Source organism: Limulus polyphemus, unplaced genomic scaffold (genome assembly GCF_000517525.1).
Source record: "Limulus polyphemus unplaced genomic scaffold, Limulus_polyphemus-2.1.2 Scaffold4568, whole genome shotgun sequence".
Classification (NCBI taxonomy): domain Eukaryota; kingdom Metazoa; phylum Arthropoda; class Merostomata; order Xiphosura; family Limulidae; genus Limulus; species Limulus polyphemus.
The window spans coordinates 346-14161 of NW_013670178.1; positions in this window are offsets into that span (position 1 = coordinate 346).

Below are 13816 nucleotides of genomic sequence, written 5' to 3' on the forward strand. Positions count from 1 at the left end.
GGACCCCTACCGGTAGTAAACGGTGTGTAATCAAGTTGATAATTGGTGGTGTAGAATACTGAACCTCACTACACTATAAATATTTAATACAAATCATGTTTCGAACCCACAAAACGTTTCGATGGGCAACATTTTCTACTAGAGTAGTTGGGTTAGTTCCTAACCTGCCATCTGTAGGAGTTTATTTATACAACTTTTACGTGTTTGTTACAGAACTTCGCGCAAAGCGACACAAGTTGTCAGTGTTACACAGAGTAACGGGTGAGATAACTCAGGGTCCCCGAAAATGACAAATATTTGTAGTTCTTGTTTTTGAAGTTCATATGTCATGCTTTGTTGTAGCCTACATAGTGCATAATTCATCTCGTGATTCATGGCATGCGCACGTTTTACTGACGTAAAAAAAGCAAAAAGTGCAACACTACGCGTCCCTTATGTGTCGTCATTTTAGTGTCAACTGACTGACTGAAAGACAACACACACTACTGTATAGTGGTGCGAGAGGTTAAAACAAGTGATCCCTCGCCACGACCTTTCGACCTCCGTTCGAGGAAAATACACAGGTACCGCAGCAGTAATTAGCTGTCCAATACGTCGCCACTAGCCACATGTGGCGAATTTATGTTCTTCTTCTGTTGTATTTTTTCTTCCATTTTTTCCCCATAATTAGCTGTCCAATACGTCGCCACCAACCACATGTGGCGAATTGACGTTTTTCATCTGTTGTATTTTTTCTTCCATTTTTTTCCCCCCATAATTAGCTGTCCAATACGTCGCCACCAACCACATGTGGCGAATTGACGTTTTTCATCTGTTGTATTTTTTCTTCCAGTTTCGCATTAATATTCGAAATTTACGTGTGTTCTTTTTTTGTACGCTACCGTATCTTACTGTGTATCAGTCTTATTTATTGACGGTTTAAAACTTCAAACCTATTTACAAAAGACTGAGCTTTTTTTTATATTAATATTGCATATATATTTTGTATCATTTGGCGAATATAGTAACCTGATCGCCATAAGTTTGGCGAGCATCGAAATCCTATTGGACACCGCTGATTTAGAAGGATTAAAATAGCATCGACATTATTTAATGGTTCCTATGTGTTCAAATTTAGATTAGTGAGTTACGAGTACACAAATCTCATCAAGTAATGTACTTTACTCTCAAGAGCTTAATATTGGTGCTTAATATCTATCTAGCAGCCAAGTAACACTTATAATGTATTAACGTGGCAGATATCTATCTAATAACCAACTAACACTTATAATGTATTAACGTGGCAGACATCTATCTAGCAACCAAGTAACACTTATAATGTATTAATGTGGCAGATATCTATCTAGCAACCAAGTAACACTTATAATGTATTAACGTGGCATATATCTATCTAGCAACCAAGGATCACTTATAATGTATTAATGTGGCATATATCTATCTAGCAACCAAGGATCACTTATAATGTATTAACGTGGCATATATCTATCTAGCAACCAAGTAACACTTATAATGTATTAACGTGGCAGATATCTATCTAATAACCAACTAACACTTATAATGTATTAACGTGGCAGACATCTATCTAGCAACCAAGTAACACTTATAATGTATTAATGTGGCAGATATCTATCTAGCAACCAAGTAACACTTATAATGTATTAACGTGGCAGACATCTATCTAGCGACCAAGTAACACTGATAATGTATTAACGTGGCAGATATCTGTCTAGCAACCAAGTAACACTTATAATGTATTAATGTGGCAGATATCTATCTAGCGAACAAGTAACACTGATAATGTATTAACGTGGCAGATATCTATCTAGCAACCAAGTAACACTTATAATGTATGCCACTTTTGAAAGTTTGACATCTCACCACGTAGCTACAGAATAGACTTGTGGGTTTCTTTCAATACAATTTTAGGGACATACACACAAAATGCGTTTTGTAGCTTACAGATACACCCAGTGTCATAACCACGTGAATACCATCACCAAAACATATACAATAAATATTTTACCAAATGAAATAAATAATACTAAACTGATATAATGACCACAAATATTAACTAAAGTATTTTGTTGAACAAACGTAATTTACGAAAACGATATGACAAGAAGGGTGGAATTTGGACGATTGTCTCACGTCATACGCATGCGTATTACTGACAAATGTTATTATTATTATTATTATTATTAATATTATAGAGATGTTGATTATTTTCTTAAAGAGTTTGAAATCATTGGATATTTGCAGTTTCCATGACAATAAGGTATCTTGGTGGGTGAAACCCGATTACATTTATTTAGTAAGGAATTAAAGATGCAGATTTTACGAAGTTTACCGAATCTGTCTTTCTGCATGATAATACATGTTATTCACGAGATCCCATCAAATCGAGGTGTATTCCTACTGTTACTTTGTTTTTGTTTGGTTGTGGTTAAGCACGAAGCTACACAATGGGCTATCTGTGCTGTTGTGCCATGGGGTAGGGCTACTATTACATCCGAGTTTTTTTGTTGTTGTTGTTTTTACTAGGTACAATGGCTATTTCATGACTGTACGCGGACAATACAGTAATGGTGGAAAACTCGCCAAATTAAAATAATTTTATTGGCTAAACACAAAAACAACGTTCCGGGCAACAGTCCTTCATCAGGTTTCTAGTGAGAATGAAACTGTTGGTAGATGAGTTAAGGTGAAAGAACAATTAACACGTGGCTCAAGAACAAGGTCCCTAAACTACAAATGATCTGAGGAAAGTAACATAAAAAATTAATTAAGTAAGTAAGTAATTATTGGGTATTAAAAAAATTAATGAATGGAGTAAATCATAGCAAATAAACTAAATAAAAAAAGTAGAACATGAATACAGGCAACAATGTAAGAAAATGAATGGACACGTGCATCGGGTAACATTGTTCAAAGGGATACAACAATAAAAGGTATGTGAACATAACAGGAGTGAAGAACGACGGTGAAAAGAAAATGATATTAAGGTAACAAAAGTGGGTGACTAAAGTGAACCGGATGAAGAGGAAAAAAAGAGTGCGAACCTTGAACAAAAAAGGTTGTAGACGCTAAATATTAGGGTCAGAAAGTATAGAAAAAGTGTAGGGCGGGAAAATGGAAAGGATAAAGTTAAAGGAAAGAGAACTATTCATTGATTCCAAAGGGATTAACAGAGTCTAATCTAAAAATCAAACGTTTTTCTAAGGCGTTCTCTTTGCGTTAGAGTGGATGGAGCAAATATGAGTCGTGGAAATCATTTTCGAAATAAAAACGAGTTTTAATTAGTCAAGGTTATATAAGGTAAGTTTCTATCTGAAAGGGTAATTTCCAGTAAAAGGGTAATATCCTATTTACATGAATATGTGAATAAATACAATGACCAATACACCAGTTTGATTTTTGATAGCTCACTAGTATGAAGGCTTGGTTTGGTCTGATATTTCATTGGTGGTAGTGTCGAGGGTCACTGATGAAGAGTGGAATTCTTCGAAACTAGTCTGGCTCATAGACACACACCCCAATGAAAGAATAGACCATTCCAATCTTTAACTTGTTGTTAATTAAATGTTTAAACAACTATAATTATTCAATTATGTACAAGCTGCCCAGTGTCAGATAACAATACAAAGAATTAAATTGTGGCGGATTGCTACAAGTTCTTCAAATACCTATAGAATGATAGGTTTCTTTTTGGTGAGTGTAGAACACGTAAATACACCAGTTTGACTTGGAGAGTTGTTTATCTATAAACAAGACAGTTAAACAATTACAGATGACTAACTCTGTTACAACAGATGCTCAATGTTTTGACTTTTAGCGTTGTTTAGTCTAGACATAAAGTTTTGAAAGTATCACCACAGGAGAATGTTATTCTTCGTGCCAACATGGTTTGGTAACATTTTTTATGGAGTTTAATCTTGACTATTGGACGTATTTATTCGCTCAGTTCCTTTTATATGCAAAAAATCTCGTCACATGATTATATTGAAAATATAAAGGAAAGTCATTCGCACATTGCTGCAATATTATCTCAACTAAACACCATAACGAAAGGTGTAACATTACCCAAGGACAACCTCTCTTGCATTGTGTAACATTACCCAAGGACAACCTCTCCTGCATTGTGTAACATTAACCAAAGACAACCTCTCCTGCATTGTGTAACATTAACCAAAGACAACCTCTCCTGCATTGTGTAACATTAACCGAAGACAACCTCTCCTACATTGTATAACATTAACCAAGGACAACCTCTCCTACATTGTGTAACATTACCCAAGGACAACCTCTCCTGCATTGTGTAACATTAACCAAAGACAACCTCTCCTACATTGTGTAACATTACCCAAAGACAACCTCTCCTGCATTGTGTAACATTACCCAAAGACAACCTCTCCTACATTGTGTAACATTACCCAAAGACAACCTCTCCTACATTGTGTAACATTACCCAAAGACAACCTCTCCTGCATTGTGTAATGTTAACCAAGGACAACCTCTCCTACATTGTGTAACATTAACCAAGGACAACCTCTCCTGCATTGTGTAACATTACCCAAAGACAACCTCTCCTGCATTGTGTAATGTTAACCAAGGACAACCTCTCCTGCATTGTGTAATGTTAACCAAGGACAACCTCTTCTTCATCGTGTAATATTGTCCAAAGGCTATTTCTGCTACACTGTCTAATATTACCTGATCTAGGCATTGCCCAAAGATAACCTCTCATTGTGTTGCAGTGCTACAAAACCAGATTACCCAAAGATGACTTCTCCTGCAGTGTTACAAAACCAGATTATCCAAATATGACTTCTCCTACAGTGTTGCAGTGCTAGAAAACCAGATTATCCAAATATGAATAAGAAATGAGGTGCTATGTGGAGAAGAAACCAAGTATTTATTAGATGTAGCAGGAAATACATTAAGAAACGAGGTACTATGTGGAGAAGAAACCAAGTATTCATTAGATGTAGCAGGAAATACATTAAGAAACGAGGTACTATGTGGGGAAGAAACCAAGTATTCATTAGATGTAGCAGGAAATACATTAAGAAATAAGGTACTATGTGGAGAAGAAACCGAGTATTTATTAGATGTAGCAGGAAATACATTAAGAAATGAGGTACTATGTGGAGAATAAACCTAGTATTTATTAGATGTACATTAAGAAATAAGGTACTATGTGGATAAGAAACCGAGTATCTACTAGATTTGGATGCATCATAACGAAACAGATACAGGTGGCATATAGGGAGTATGTTACAGATAATAGTACCACACAGTTATGAGCATTTATCATAATACTCCATTTGCTGCACATTCAGCGTTTACAAAAACACAGCAGAATAAGAATTTTTTGGCAAAACATGAGAAAGGGTATCAAAAACGTTTTTGAATCATATACTGGATGTCAAAAACCCAAGACTATTCCACATTTTAGAAATGCTTCTTTATAAACAATTCACACAATACTCAAAAAATTGACCACAGTACATTTTTTTCGTCACATTTGACGATTTGTACAACTTTTGTAAGGTGGATCATTTAGATCCGTTACCAATATCATATTCAGGAAATATATATATGTATTAGTTTTCAGTCTATTTAACCAGATTTCCAGAATCAATATGTTTGTCAGATCAGAAAAAAAAACTACAGAAAAAGGTTCTGTAAATCAAGGTTTGGCTCAACACGAAAAACCACATTATTTACTAACAAACAGAGGTACATATTTTATTTGTTTTTAGGCACAAGTAAAATGGACAACTGCATATCATTCAGCTACTACGGGATTAATGGCAAAATTTAACTAAATTTTATTTGATGCGTTGTCACACTATTGTGAATCACATAAAAAAAAACATGGGATGAGCAGGTTCCCTTATCACTATTAGCTTGTACAAGTATCGCAAACAAATATAATCAGGAAAGTTCCTTATTTTTACTACACAGTAGAGAGGTAATGCTGCCGATGGAAGAGAGATTAGCTCCAAGAAAAGTTAATCATACATTAGCTGAGAATTATAAAGCAGAAATGATACAAGTAATGCAAGTGGCGTTTGAAATAGAAAATGGACATTTGACCAGGACAGCTGAAAGCAAAAGAAAAACAACAAAAAACAGGTGAATAAAAAAGCAAAAATTGGTAAAAGTAGGCTAGGAGATGAATTACTGTTATGGTAAAAGTAGGCTAGGAGATGAATTACTGTTATGGTAAAAGTAGGTTAGGAAATGAATTATTGTTATGGTAAAAGTAGGCTAGGAGATGAATTACCGTTATGGTAAAAGTAGGCTAGGATATGAATTACCGTTATGGTAAATGTAGGCTAGGATATGAATTACCGTTATGGTAAAAGTAGGCTAGGATATGAATTACCGTTATGGTAAAAGTAGGCTAGGATATGAATTACCGTTATGGTAAAACTATGCTAGGAGATGAATTACCGTTATGGTAAAAGTAGGCTAGGAGATAAGTTACTGTTATGGTAAAAGTAGGCTAGGAGATGAATTACTATTATGGTAAAAGTAGGAAAGGAATTGTTGTTATGGTAAAAGTAGGCCAAGAGATGAATTACTATTATGGTAAAAGTAGGCTAAGAGATGAATTACTGTTATGTGCCCTCATTGTTAAAAGAAGAAGACTAAAAACTAGCTACGTTATGAAGATCCATTTAGAGTCATAAAACAAATACTGTGGATTTTGTGATGCAAGAAGTGTATAGTAAGAAAACACAGCTAGTATGTATAAATAGGTTAAAGCAGGTTAAATAATTATATAAGCTATACGAATTTTGAAAACTACCCGAAGAGCAAGACTCAAAGAAAGAAACCCTCAAACTAAAAATAAATTGGTAACTAGAAATGATGAGCTGTAATGACAAGACGAATGTATTAAACTCAGAGAATGAAACTATAGATATTCGATTTGATCAGTTTGAGGACAGTGACATTGTTCTTAATACACAGGTTAAAAACAAGCCAGGCTTGAAATACAAGAGTGTGTTATAAGATCATGAGGTCCAGTACCAAACCCATCAAACAGAAGGGTAAGGCAAGTTAGATTTGATCCACACATTATCATACACACAGTGTGAGACATTAGTTTAGTAGAGAAAATATAAAATAATTTAATAACAAAATAACTACTTAAAATGCTCAACAATATGCTAGGCTAACAATTAGACTTTATCGAAGAATATATTATTACTACGTTTATTTACAGCATAGAATACATTATTACTACGTTCATTTACAGTACAGAATACATTATTACTACGTTCATTTACAGTACAGAATACATTATTACTACGTTCATTTACAGTACAGAATACATTATTACTACGTTCATTTACAGTACAGAACACATTATTACTACGTTCATTTACAGTACAGAATACATTATTACTACGTTCATTTACAGTACAGAATACATTATTACTACGTTCATTTACAGTACAGAATACATAATTACTACGTTCATTTACAGTATAGAACACATAATTACTACGTTCATTTACAGTATAGAACACATAATTACTACGTTCATTTACAGTATAGAACACATAATTACTACGTTCATTTACAGTATAGAACATTATTACTACGGTCATTTACAGTATAGAACACATTATTACTACGTTCATTTACAGTATAGAACACATTATTACTACGTTTATTTACAGTATAGAACACATTATTACTACGTTCATTTACAGTATAGAATACATTATTACTACGTTCATTTACAGTATAGAATACATTATTACTACGTTCATTACAGGTACCATTGAGATGGTGGGAGACATGGTAATTTAAGGTGAATGAACAGTATACGTGGATAAATGATAATTTTTGGGAGTATTGAGTAATGTATTCATTAGGTTATTTTTATTATATTATTTAATGTATATGATACTCCAGAAGGTAATATTTTTATTATATTATTTAATGTATATGATATTCCAGAAGGTAATATTTTTATTATATTATTTAATGTATATGATACTCCAGAAGGTAATATTTTTATTATATTATTTAATGTATATGATACTCCAGAAGGTAATATTTTTATTATATTATTTAATGTATATGATACTCCAGAAGTAATATTTATTTTTATTATATTATTACTCCAGAAGGTGATATTCTGCAGTTTTATATTTTACAATACAAACAGTTACTTAGTTCTCATTATGCCTACTATTATAGTGTTACTGTATTCGCCGATGTTATAATTCTAGTGTAAACGATGTTACCATGTTTTTTTTTTGTTTTGTTTTTTTTTACTTTGTCGTAGTACGTCATCACCCTGGTAATGAAATATTGAACTTTTATGCGAACATAAAACTTGTTTATTAGCCTGAAAAAGTGACGTGCTTCAATTTACTGGTGGAGAGAGATATTTTGGTAATTTATGCATTTATCATTTCTCAAGTTATGCGAGGCAGGCTGAGGATCTGAAGATCCAAGATTCGAGCCGCAATATGTTGGTGAACACTCCCGCTTTTTTTATATGCAGGACGTTATAACTATAACAGTCAATTCCTCTGTTCACTAATTCAGTTAAGAGTAGATGCGTAAGCGGCTATTACTGTTGACTGGCTACTCTCCTTTTGGTCAACAGTTCTAAATTAGGAAAGATTATGCCTGAACTTTAGGGGTGGAAGGTCTGATCGTTTGGTTTAAGTGTCGTATAAGATGCCTTTCAGATTGAAAACATCACATACTTAAAATTACGTTGGCATGCGTGTGTGTGTGTGTGTGTATTTGTCGTTGTTAATGATGGAAAAAACTCCTGACTAATTTTTGTAATTGTCATACACTTTTCTTCCACCCACCCACTCACCCGTTATATAGTACAGTTTATGTCATGAAAAAATTGGTCGGTCGTGAATTGCTCTAACATATGCCAAGAACAACATTAACACATAGTATATACAAGTAATATAACATTTGTGTCAAGTTGAGTTTGTAACCTTTATCAATATTCTTTAGCACAAGAGGTCTTGCTTTTCATGAAAAATTGGTATGAACAAAACATCAACTCATATCATATTAGTCTTCAAGGTCATTCGAAAGTATGTTTTCCACATACCTTATTGTACCTTTTACCCTTTTTTTATTTAGTTAAACCAAAAGAACATATAAATTGAACCGGTTCACGTAAAGTGGGGCCTCAACTGAATGCTTCTACAGCCACAGACATAAACAAAAATAAAGTTCCACACGAAATATTGGTTTCTAATCCGTAAACGTAAACTATCAACAGAGGCGCCACCGCGTGGGAACTAAAATCAGGAATTTAATTTCTGTAGTGCATATAAGAAATATCAATACCAGAAATAGATGACCTTATAACAGTAAAATGTTGTTTCGGTTTGTGTTATATTGTAGGCTCCTGAAGAAGCTGTAGCGCGAAACGTTTAGTGTCTAATTAAATAATAACAACATTTTGGTGCTAATAAGGTCGTTGATTTCTAGTATTATAATCAGGAATTATTAATTCACAATTCAAAGAACCGTTACCAGTAGCACTTTTATAAAATCATCATAAAAAAAAGCTCTAAGGTCGCGGTCATTCGACTTCATTTGACACTTGTGTAGTAAAATATGTAAAAAAATAATAATAATTGTATATTGTCAAGGAACTACTTTAAAGAACCTCTTTCAAATTCATACGACAGTACAAAATATTAATGAAATTACTAGTTTCAAATTGTATAAAACAATTGATTTATCGCGTTCATTTAATACTTACTTGTCAGCATTACCATCAGGCTAGAAATTGTTCTAACTAAATGATACTTGTCGTAAGACATTAGTGTTAAGCCTGAAATTATTCTAATTAAATGATACTTGTCGTAAGACATTAGTGTTAAGCCTGAAATTATTCTAATTAAATGATACTTGTCGTAAGACATTAGTGTTAAGCCTGAAATTATTCTAATTAATTATTCTTGTCATAAAATATTAGTATTAGGTATAAAATAATTCTAATTAATTATTATAAATAGTTATTATCATCTTGTGCAACTTGTAATCCACGATACATTCGTAATATATTCTATAATCTGTTGTTTTTTTTCCTTTCGTTCACCACTTTAGTGTTTACCGAATATCTAAATAAAATAGTGATTAATGATAATATATTAGTTTATAAATATATTTGTAACACTATTTTCAAATTTCGCTGAAGAGGGAACTAGTGTATTCCGAAACGTTCGAACATTGTAGTTGTAAATGAAAATGGTTTATGTTTTGTCTTCCGAGGGTAAGACTAAAAAATAATTTCATCATACCAAAAAAAAATACGATTCCGAGAAAACGAAATAGTTACAGTTTGATCAAATTGCGTCACGTAATTAATTATAAACAACAGACAAGCAAGAAAAGATCGCCATATTCAACACATACATTTTACTTATAATTCTATAAAGTCGCTCTCATTCATAATCGCTAGGGGTTTACAAATATTGGTAAACGTAAAGCAATGTTTAAGTAGTCTAAAATAAAATATATTATTAAAATTTGTTTATAAACATGTAAGTATTATTGTTTATTTTTCTCCTTCATAATAATATGTTATAAAACGTTTGTACTATTAATATTATATTATTATCATACCTATATTTCAGACAACACTGCGGGCGAGTTCGTCTTCTCAACCTTTTCCATGCGCTTCGAATGTCCTTTGAAGCGAAGTGTGACAGCGTTCCCAAATAAAACGTCACGTGGCCACGCGGCTCAGGTATACATGAAAGGATAATTTCCAGAACGGTAGTCCGACGTAAACTGTCCTTTGGTGTGACACTTTATTTTTTGAGGGCAGGGATTTTTTTACAAGATGAACAGCAGAGTTTTAGAGCAGTACATTTTATAGAGTACCCGTTTATGACAAAATATTTACCACTTGAGACCAGAGCTGAACACGAGGGTTAATTAAAAATAATATGTTCACAAATTATGTTTAATGAAAGCGGCAAAAAAAAAAAGAAGTTCCAAGCTCACAAGCCCCATCTAGAGGCCGTAATGAAAAACACAAGGTCGTTCTTGAATGATAGGGTCATTACAAAGTTATATTTTAGATGTACCAACACGCCAAGAACATCACAGGTCTAAATATTTGAAATAATCCCCACATCCTTTGGGTTTTAGTAATTTAATTTAATATCCGAGCTCACAAGCCCCATCTAGAGGCCGTAATGAAAAACACAAGGCCGTTCTTGAATGATAGGGTCATTACAAAGTTATATTTTAGATGTACCAACACGCCAAGAACATCACAGGTCTAATTATTTGAAACAATCCCCACATCCTTTGGGTTTTAGTAATTTAATTTAATATCCTAATCCACTTATTTTCCCATATTACTTATATTATATCTTAGGCATTTATGATTTTTTTTTGGTTTTCTTGTGTTTATTGGGAGATTGTTGATGGAAATGAAAGAACATCAATAAGTACGCTTGCTACCACGACATTTCTTCATGGATATTTGCTCCATCTAGCTGTAGTATAACATTTAAAAGATATATATAAAATAATTAACAAATATTAACGTTTCAGACGTAATAGCCTGTATTTTTATCTTAAAGCATAATGCTAGAATAACTCTGTCTTTTATCATCGCCCCCCAGTGGCACAGCGGAATGTCTGCGGACTTACAACGCTAGAAACCAGGTTTCGGTAGATCTTCTTTTAAGCTATTCTTTGTTTACAATATAACTGAAGAAAGCATAAAAACAACAACAGTAAAATAAAAGCTAGCCGAAATTTTGCAAACAGATTATGGAATAACTACTGGGAATTTTGATGCAAGGATGTCCATTTTGAAAGTCTTACACCAAGAGCATCTTTGCATTGAAATATGAGGAAAACAATTTTTTTTCAAAATTTGCAAAAAGACATGGACTTGGGTTTTTGATGAAAATTTTAATTTTTTTGTAAAATGGAAAAAAGTCCTTTTCCGAAGCAAAATTAATAGACAAATATCGGATAGTGGTGGGCAGAGCACAGATAGTCCATTGTGTAGCTTTGTGCTTAATTACAATGGGCTATCCGTGCTCTGCCCATCACGGGTATCGAAACTAGGTTTCTAGCGTTGCAAGTCCGCAGAAATACCGCTGTTCTATTGGGGGCCCGCCGATGGAACTGCGGTAAGACTACGGACTTACAACGCTAAAATCCGGGGTTCGATTTTCCGCGATGGACCGAGCAGTTGGCCCAATGTGGCTTTTTTGTCATTGCGAATTTGTCAGCGCTAGTACTACAAGAACATATAATTTTTTTAAATATTTATCGGTATTTTAGAAATTAAACTAACTTAATGAATATGTCATTATGAGAGTTACTGAGTTGTACTCTCGCCTAAAATTCTAAATAAAGAAAAGAAACAGAAGTTGGAAGATTTATAATCTATTAATTACTAGGCCTAACCACAATCAAACGTACACTACATATTAGTAACACTTATAATGTTATTACTGTATTCTTGAAGTTTTTATTCTGTTTCTAAGTGTCATAAAAACAGAATGTTTTCCCCACTCATCTGTCACTTCGGTGTAAGTCAGGTTAAGGAACACAGGTTGTGTGTGTGTGTGTGTTCCAGGAAACTAAAACCGAAAACCAACACAGACCAAAACTTTAGAAAAAAAAAACACATTTCTCCCACTATGAAACTGCGTGTAAGTTTTCAGAAAATTACAAAGACATAATTTTTACGCATCCAAACTGTGCTAGATTAGACTTGCAAGTCCAATCTAGTTTTGAGCAGTTGATTACCTTGACCTTCTACGATAAAACACGAAAATCCACACTAGATGGCAGCATATATATATAGGTTACCTTTATAATATAAATAACCGAAATATTTATGCTATTCAAAAACAAGAACAAAAATGATAGTAACCCGAATAGGTGAAGCCATAAAACGTTTAATTGTACATATTATTCAATAAAATCTTGTTTAATTACTTAATCAAACTTGAGTTTTATTTTATTTTATTTTGTATTCGTAAAAATACATATATAGCTTTTCAAGCATATAACGTTTTTTCCTCCACTGTAAACATTATTTAAATTATTTTTTTTAAATTTTCAACAGATTATTTAACTCCTATGGAACGTTAGTTTATTCCTAATCAAGTCTTGTGAGAAATTACTTAATGAAAATAAAAAAGATTGTCCAGGAATATCGTACTTAGATTTTATTCCTAAACGTTCTTATTATGATATTAGTATACGATCTATGGGCATTTCTTAATCTTGAGTAGAAAATCTACATGAAAGAAATATTATTAGTGGATAAGTACTTTATTTTATCAATCTTGAGTAGAACATCCATATGAAAGAAGTATTATTAGTGGATAAGTACTTTATTTTATCAATCTTGAGTAGAACATCCACATGAAAGAAGTATTATTAGTGGATAAGTACTTTATTTTATCAATCTTGAGTAGAACATCCACACGAAAGAAGTATTATTAGTTGGTAAGTACTTTATTTTATCAATCTTGAGTAGAACATTTACATGAAAGAAGTATTATTATTAGTGGATAAGTACTTTATTTTATCAATCTTGAGTAGAACATCCACATGAAAGAAGTATTATTATTAGTGAATAAGTACTTTAATTTTATCAATCTGGAGTAGAACATCTACATGAAAGAAGTATTATTATTAGTGGATAAGTACTTTATTTTATCAATCTTGAGTAGAACATCCACATGAAAGAAGTATTATTATTAATGAATAAGTACTTTATTTTATCAATCTTGAGTAGAACATCCACATGAAAGAAGTA